A 7,824-nucleotide genomic window follows, 5' to 3' on the forward strand; every position below is an offset into this window, starting at 1 on the left:
TGAGAAGATACACAGGTGAATTAGCTTGATCGTGGTGATTATTTCAGTGTATACTTATATCAAAACATCAGGTCGTACCCCTTAAATATATACAATATTTGTCAATTATACCTCAGTAAAGATAAGAAGGAAAAAAAAGATCTGAGAGAACCCAGAGAATGTTAAGTCCTTGACTGTAGTACTGTTTTATCTGCTCTCCTCCATGTCCTCATCTGAAGTGGGTGTTGACACTTCTGTTTCCAGTGATGATGGAATAACAGGGACCACATATATCTTCTTGTCTTAAACAACTAGAAAACTGGGCTAAATATAGGAAACAATAATTTACAGATATAGGACAACAGGTAACATAGGATAGTGGTCTGAAGTGAGCCCTTCAAGCTCCCCAGCTGTCTGCCTAAAAAGAGTTTCCAGGCCACAGGGCAGGGAGAGGGAACCCAAATAGAGGCCAGCCATCTTCCTGAACAAGGAGACAGAATTTCCAGTTCAAGAATGTGAAGGGGGCTAAAGAGGAGGGAGCTATACAAAGAGAGCTTTGGAGATCAGCAGAGAGTGCCCTTGATTTGAAGGCTGAGTACTGATCTATAGTACTATAGAGTACAACTGTGGTACTCAGTAGGGAGGAGACAATTCAGGGCCGAGGAAACACCCACCAGAAAGGAATAAGCAGGAAAATCCCTTGAGCTCATATGGGACTGGGAATTGTTGCGTTCCCACCAGCCAGAATAGAAAGACCTTATAAGAGAGGGCATTGTGTAGGGTCCTCAGAAGGATATTGACTCAATAGTGGGGTCACATTAGCCCCAGTGGCTACTCTGGGTCTGCTGTAACAATGCTTATCAGCAAGTCTCAGAATGACCGAATCAATTCCAAGTAACTAATCTGTGCCCCAGAACAAAAACCCCCAAATATTTAAAGGAATACAACAAAGTCTAGCACCTAAAAAAGTATAATCCAGAATGTCTAGAGCCATCCAAAAATTATCATGCATGCAAACAACCAGGACAGAAATCAATCAAAAGAAAGACCCAGAAACCCCACAGATGACAGAATTAATAGACAAGGATGTTAAAAGTTATTATAAAAGTACTCAATAAAGGGGCGCCTGGGTGGCTCAGTTGGTTAGGCAGCTGCCTTCGGCTCAGGTCATGATCCTAGGGTCCTGGGATCGAGCCCTGTGTCGGGCTCCCTGCTCGGCGGGGAGCCTGCTTCTCCCTCTCACACTCCCTCTGCCTGCCGCTCCCCCTGCTTGTGTTCCCTCTCTCTCTGTCTCTCTGTCAAATAAATAAATAAAATCTTGAAAAAAAAAAAGTACTCAATATGCTTATGAAGGTAGAAGAAAAAATAAACATGATAAGGAGGAAAAGATATATGAAAGATCTATATCAAACTTCTGAAGACGAAAAACATAATATCTGAAATTTAAAAACATACCAAATGGGATTAACAGATGCTGCAGAGAAAAAGATTAATGGATTTGAAGACATGGCAGTAGACATTCTCCAAAATGAAACACAAAGAGAAAACTGGAAAACACAATAAACAGAGCATTTCTGGGCTGTGGGGCACTATCTAGTGACCTAACATATATGTAGCTGGAATCTCAGAAGTGGGGGCATTGGGAGGTGGAAAGAAAAACATTCAAAGAAATAATGGTTAACATTTTTCCAAATTTCATGAAAACTATAAATTTAGCAATCCAAGAAGTTCGATGAACTTCAAGCAGAAGAAACATTAACTACAGCAAAACACGTCCTATTTGAAATACTAGAAACCTGTGAGGAATAGAAATCCTCAAGCAGGTGCTAAGGAGAGTGCCTTCTGGAGGACTATTTGACTTTCGCACCCTGATGTCTGCAAGTTTGGGAGCACAAGATTTGTTCTAACAAACACTTTTTTTCAGCCAGGCTCCCTGTGGTTTCTTCGGGAATACTCTCACTTCAAAAACATACGGCATTTATTTACTCTGTTTGCTTCTATCCAGTCCGTGCGTCAGGAGCCATACACAGAGGTCTTTTCTAGACGGAGTCCTTAACCTGTTTCATGACAGGCTTCCTTGCCCCTAAGCTCCTCTTTCTCAATTTAGTGGCACCTGCCCTGAAACCGCCTGAAACAACTGGGCAAGACTGGAATGAGATCTTTGTTGGCCTGAGATGTCTTAATGAGAGGCTGCTGAGACAAGGCCAACAAGTCTTGTCCCTTGCTATTTATGCTATTGAAGCAGTTGGCTTTTCAATATCTACAGGGTCCTAAATTCTGGACTCTTCGTTCCCTTCTGCTTCAAAACCCGTAGAGTCTAATCTGAGCTCCTTTCTTCCTAGTAATACCTAGCTAAAAACAGCAAGAAGCAGCCACCTCATACCTTCTGGCTCATTCCAACCACCTACTCTAGAAATACTGGCACAATAGGAACTGTATCTGCCTTTCAAGTTACCACAGAAACCGTTCCACCAACGTTTTGCCAAAGCACCAGCTTTTCAGCCGGTGATATCAGTTCCTAACCTGCTAGGCATCTACTAAGCCAATGCCCGTGTTTTAGGTGTTATTTTATTTTATTTAAGATTTATTTATTTTAGGGGCACCTGGGTGGCTCCGTCGGTTAAGCGTCTGCCTTCAGCTCAGGTCATGGTCCCGGGGTCCTGGGATCAAGCCCCGCATCGGGCTCCCTGCTCCATGGGAAGCCTGCTTCTCCCTCTCCCTCTGCTGCTCCCCCTACTTGTGCCCTCTCTCTCTCTGACAAATAAATAAAGAAAAACTTTCTTTTTTTTTTTTAAGATTTTATTTATTTATTTGACAGAGAGAGACATAGCGAGAGCAGGAACACAAGCAGGGGGAGTGGGAGAGGGAGAAGCAGGCTTCCCGCAGAGCGGGGAGCCCGATGTGGGACTCGATCCCGGGACCTGGGATCATGACCTGAGCCGAAGGCAGACGCTTAACGACTGAGCCACCCAGGCGCCCCAAGAAGAACTTTCTTAAAAAAGATTTATTTATTTTAGAGAGAGAGAGCATGAGAGCATGGGCAGGTGGGGGGGAGGAGGGAGAGGGAGAATCTTCGAGCAGACTCTCTGCTGAGCATCCCGAAGCAGGGCTTGATCCCAGTGATGTGGGCAACAAAGGCAGAAGAAAAATTATTAAATTTCCTTACTACCGGGGCACCTGGGTGGCTCAGTCGTTAAGCGTCTGCCTTTGGCTCAGGTCATGATACCAGGGTCCTGGGATCGAGCCCCGCATTGGGCTCCTTGCTCGGCGGGGAGCCTGCTTCTCCCTCTCCCACTCCCCCTGCTTGTGTTCCCTCTCTCGCTGTGTCTCTCTCTGTCAAATAAATAAATAAAATCTTTAAAAAAAAATTAAAAATAACTAAATTTCCTTACTACCTACAACCCATTGACAAGTCCTTGAAACAGGCAGAGTGCATTCCTCTAGGGACTCAACTGCCTTGATGTTGACACTTGGCTAAGGGCAAAAGGCAATCTTAGCCTGAACACCCCCCTTCCCTGCCCCAGGATCCTGTAAGTCTACTTTAACATATAAAAATTCCTTTGGAAATTTCCTTTATCTCTACCCCCCAAGATAAGTGTTGGCCATCATCCCCCAAGCATATGGTCCACCGATATACATCTGAAGGTTTGTGACGAAGGTTTTATTAGATGGTAATAAACGCCCTTTTCCCAACAATAGCTAGCCCTCTCAAGGTCCTGGAAACCTTGCTTCCAAAATTCCTTAGAGATTTACGCTCTCCCTAACCCCTTCCCAACTTGGAAGTATATAATGTGCCACTTCTCATGACCCCATTGCTGCTCTTTCAGGCCACGGGTCCTGTCCCTGTGCTTTAATAGAATCACCTTTTTGCACCAAAGACATCTCAAGAATTATTACTTGGCTGCTGGCTTCAAACCCTAGCCTTCTTTCCTACATCACCAGGACCCTGAGATCATGACCTGAGCTGAAACCAAGAGTTGGCTGCTTAACTGACTGAGCCACCCAGATCACAACCTGAGCCGAAATTGAAAGTTGGATGTTTAACTGACTGAGCCACCCAGGTGCCCCTTTCTCTCTTATTTTTAAGGTTGGTTGCCATGTCGAGGGAGGAACAAACCTTTTTTATTGTTTTCGTTGTGTGTTTTTTTTTTTTTTTCATGGAAAGATGTTGAAAGGCTTGTGGAGTGACAGAAGGAGGGTCTAGGAATGGAAAATGTTAACACACCTGCCATGCATCTACGAGGTCTGTGTCTTAAGCTCAACCATAGGGAGCCTCCCGTTGGCCCCATTACACCCATTCTAGGATCCTCTTGGTGTGTGTGGTCCATTCTCCCTGCCTCCCTTGCCACGCACAGTGGAGAGGTAGCTCCAAGGACAAAGCCCATTGTGCCCCTAGCCAGCTGGCAGAGCCAGTTACCATCACTAGGTGGCGCACACACATAAGCAGTAGGTTGAGCCCCCCCTCCCCAAAAGTTAGAAAACTAGAGAAAGCAAACCCATGCAACAAAGAAGGAATGCAAGAATGCGGTTCACAGATTCAAACAGCTATGGCATTTTTGAAATTCTGACCACCAAGCTGCTTTATCCTGTGCCCCCAAAACTTGGGGCTGGGTGGATATCGGTCATGATGGAAATCTCCCTGCACCAGGCGGCAGCGAGAGCAAGGTACAGAGTCTGAGGGCCTGCCGGCTCCGCAAGGACCCGATGGCCCCCACAGCAGCCCATCTCTCCCTTGAATGGCCTCTCTAAATCATCATCCATACCGCTTAATATTAGTAACCTACGCAAAAGCCATTTCTCCCTTTTCCCAGGCTAGCAAACTCCCCTCACATAACTAGGACAAATCATGAGTAGACTGAACCAACCAGGGTTCTTATTCCCCTTGACATTGATGGGTTTGGGGATGGGCATGTGACCCAGATCCAGCCAGTGAGCACTGGAGAGGCCGGGCATCTTCTAGGGAAGGAGCAGAGGGAGAGTTGGATAAGCACACTCCATGCTGAGCGCAGAACCCAATGCAGGGCTTGATCCCATGACCCTCAGATGGTGACCTGAGCCAACCAGGCGCCCCAAGACTTCCTACTCTTAAAAAAAAATTAATTTCTGTTGTTTAAGCCACTCAGTTTGTGGTACTTTGTTATAGTAGCTGTAGCAAACTAATCCAGGGAGCCAATGGAGAGTTTTGAGCAGAAGAGTTACACACTCTTACTTTTTAAAGGAATCACACATTGTTGCTACCTTACAAAAAGAGTGGAAGCAAATGGACCAGCCAGGCTGCTAATGCAATAAGCTGGGTGGGAGGTGATTGTAGGCCACAGTGGAGGGAATGAGAAAAGCAAAGCCAAGAGAATATGCTACTTGGTTGGGTGTGGGGAATGTGTGTGAGAAGAACCAAGGGTGCCCACATCTTAACGTTATTCATCTTCAGCTCGAGAAGCCTCCGTTTCTCCTGGGTATTCTTGTTATTTTGTGTTGACTTCTCTGTCTCTATTTTTCCTTTAAATGATAATGTCCCCCAGGATTTGGTCTTCTGCCTTCACAGTCTATAGATCCTCCTCATAGATCACAGCCAAACCTATGACTTCAACTTTCACTGGCATTTTGATGACTCCCAAATACATAACTCTTTGATTTCCCTTCTGATTGCCAGAAACATATATCCAGACTCCATTAGGCATTCCCGCCTCGCTATCCCACAAGCTTCTTTCATTCATTTTGTCTAAATAGACTCATATGGGGCGCCTGGGTGGCTCAGTCGGTTGGGCGTCTGCCTTCAGCTCAGGTCATGATCCCAGGGTCCTGGGATCAAGCCCCGTGTCGAGCTCCCTGTTCAGTCGGGAGTCTGCTTCTCCCTCTTCCTCTGCCCCTTCCTCCATCCCTGTTCATGCTCCTTCTCTCTCAAATAGTTAAAAAATCTTAAAAATAAATGGACTCATTATTTACCCCCAAGTGTGTTCCTCCTCCTCTATTCCCTTCAGTGTACCTGGGAAGTTCAAATGTGGCTTCAGCTTGAGGCAGTTAGATCTAGGGGTTCAAATAATGTTGTCAAAGTCGCTCTGCTCACACACACACCACACCTCTTCTCTACTTTATGTTTATTGGATTCATTCTTTATGTGTATTGGATTCATCCATTCATCAGAAAGAATGGTGAATGGTTCAAGCCTATGTACTTAGAGCTTGTGATCCAAAAGGATCAGAGGCCTTCTCTTTCCTTTGATCCACCTATCAAATATTAGAGTAGTTCCTGATTGGTTTTGTTTGGCCCATATGCCCAGTCTGGAGCCCAGTCACTCGTGCCAGGAGGACAGAATACTCTAACTGGCTAGCCTTGGTTCTACGCCATCTTCAAGGGAAGGTGTGACCGACAGGACATACCACATGGAGTAGGGGAGGTATGGTTCCCTAGAGGAAACCATTATCAGAAGAAGGAATGCTAGGCAGTCAGTCGTATACTCCAGTCACACTGTTATATTCAGTGATTCCCAGGAATTACTTGTAACAATTTTTGTAACTAGATGTTCACTTGTCTGACGATTTGACATCTACCTCCCTCACTAGATTGGAACTCGTCAAAGTGTAACTGTGTATTTTTGGTGACCACAGTGTCCCCTGGCACACAGTAGGTGCTTAGTATTTGATGAGTGGTTGGCCTCCAAACCTGTCCAAAGGCTTGCCTTTTCTAATCTATGTCCACCCTGCCACCAGAGTGATCTTGAACTGTGCATCTGATTATGCCACTTCTCTGCTTGTACTCACTGGCTTCTTGGAGATCTCAAACTAAACCCCTTAGCTAATCATGGAGAGACCACGCAACCTGTCAGTTCTCCATTTCTCCCTAATGATCCAGTCATCCTCAGCTACCGACTGTTTCTTGCCTGCTTACTTTTTTGTACCTTAGTCTACATTATTTGTTGTCTCCAATGCTTTTCCATCTTTTTCTCTGCCACCTCCAATAAACCCTTCAGAATTTGGCTCTTGCCAAACTGTTAGATGTCCTCCTCTCTGCTCCTGAAGCAGGTAGTGTTCTCTCTACTTAGCATACTTCGTGGATTTATTCCAGGGCTGCCCCATCTACACTCGATGCTCCTTGAAGGCAAGGGTTTTTACTAATTTTTGCTGACCAGTACCCAGAATTCTTGCCAAAGAGAATCAATGGTTCCTTTCTCTCTGTGTAGCTACTTCTATTGCAATAAACATTACAGTCATTAATGTTGCTCATTCTTCTCCTAGAGGATTCTATGTAGTATTAATCCCTGCACCTAGCCTGGTGCGGCTGAGCTGTTCTGACCTAAAAAGTCAATTACAGAATAGAATCACACACACAAAAATATTTTATGTACTTCAGACACTTTTAACTTAAAACAAATATATAGCCATTCACTTTTGATGTAGGGCCAAGGCATTTCCCTTGAGTGTGGGCCTATTATTTGGAGTCCCACTGGTTTTGGGGTTTTTGTGGGGTTTTCGTTTTTTTTTGTTTTTGTTTTCGTTTTTTGGTTTTGTTTTGATCATGCACGACTGGCTCATTTATTCCAAAGAATTATTATATTTATTTTGTTTTCCATGCATACTTTTTAGCAGTAATATGAAAGAACCATTTTAAAAATTGGAAGAATTTAAACAGAACTTGTAATGATAAAAATCCCACGTTTTATGGTGGATGCTTTCCAAAGATAAAATGTTTTAAAACCAAAATGTATCACCTCTGATTTCCAGTTTTTGCTTCCTTAATGTGGAACTGTGAACTGAAACACTGAGAAAGGGTAGAAGGGCTGAATCTTTCTAAATTATTACTTTTTTCAGTCTCTCTTCTTTCACCCACAAATAAGTCAAAACAATTATG

This window comes from Mirounga leonina, unplaced genomic scaffold (genome assembly GCF_011800145.1).
Source record: "Mirounga leonina isolate KUSES-001 unplaced genomic scaffold, KU_Mleo_1.0 Mir_154, whole genome shotgun sequence".
NCBI lineage: Eukaryota > Metazoa > Chordata > Mammalia > Carnivora > Phocidae > Mirounga > Mirounga leonina.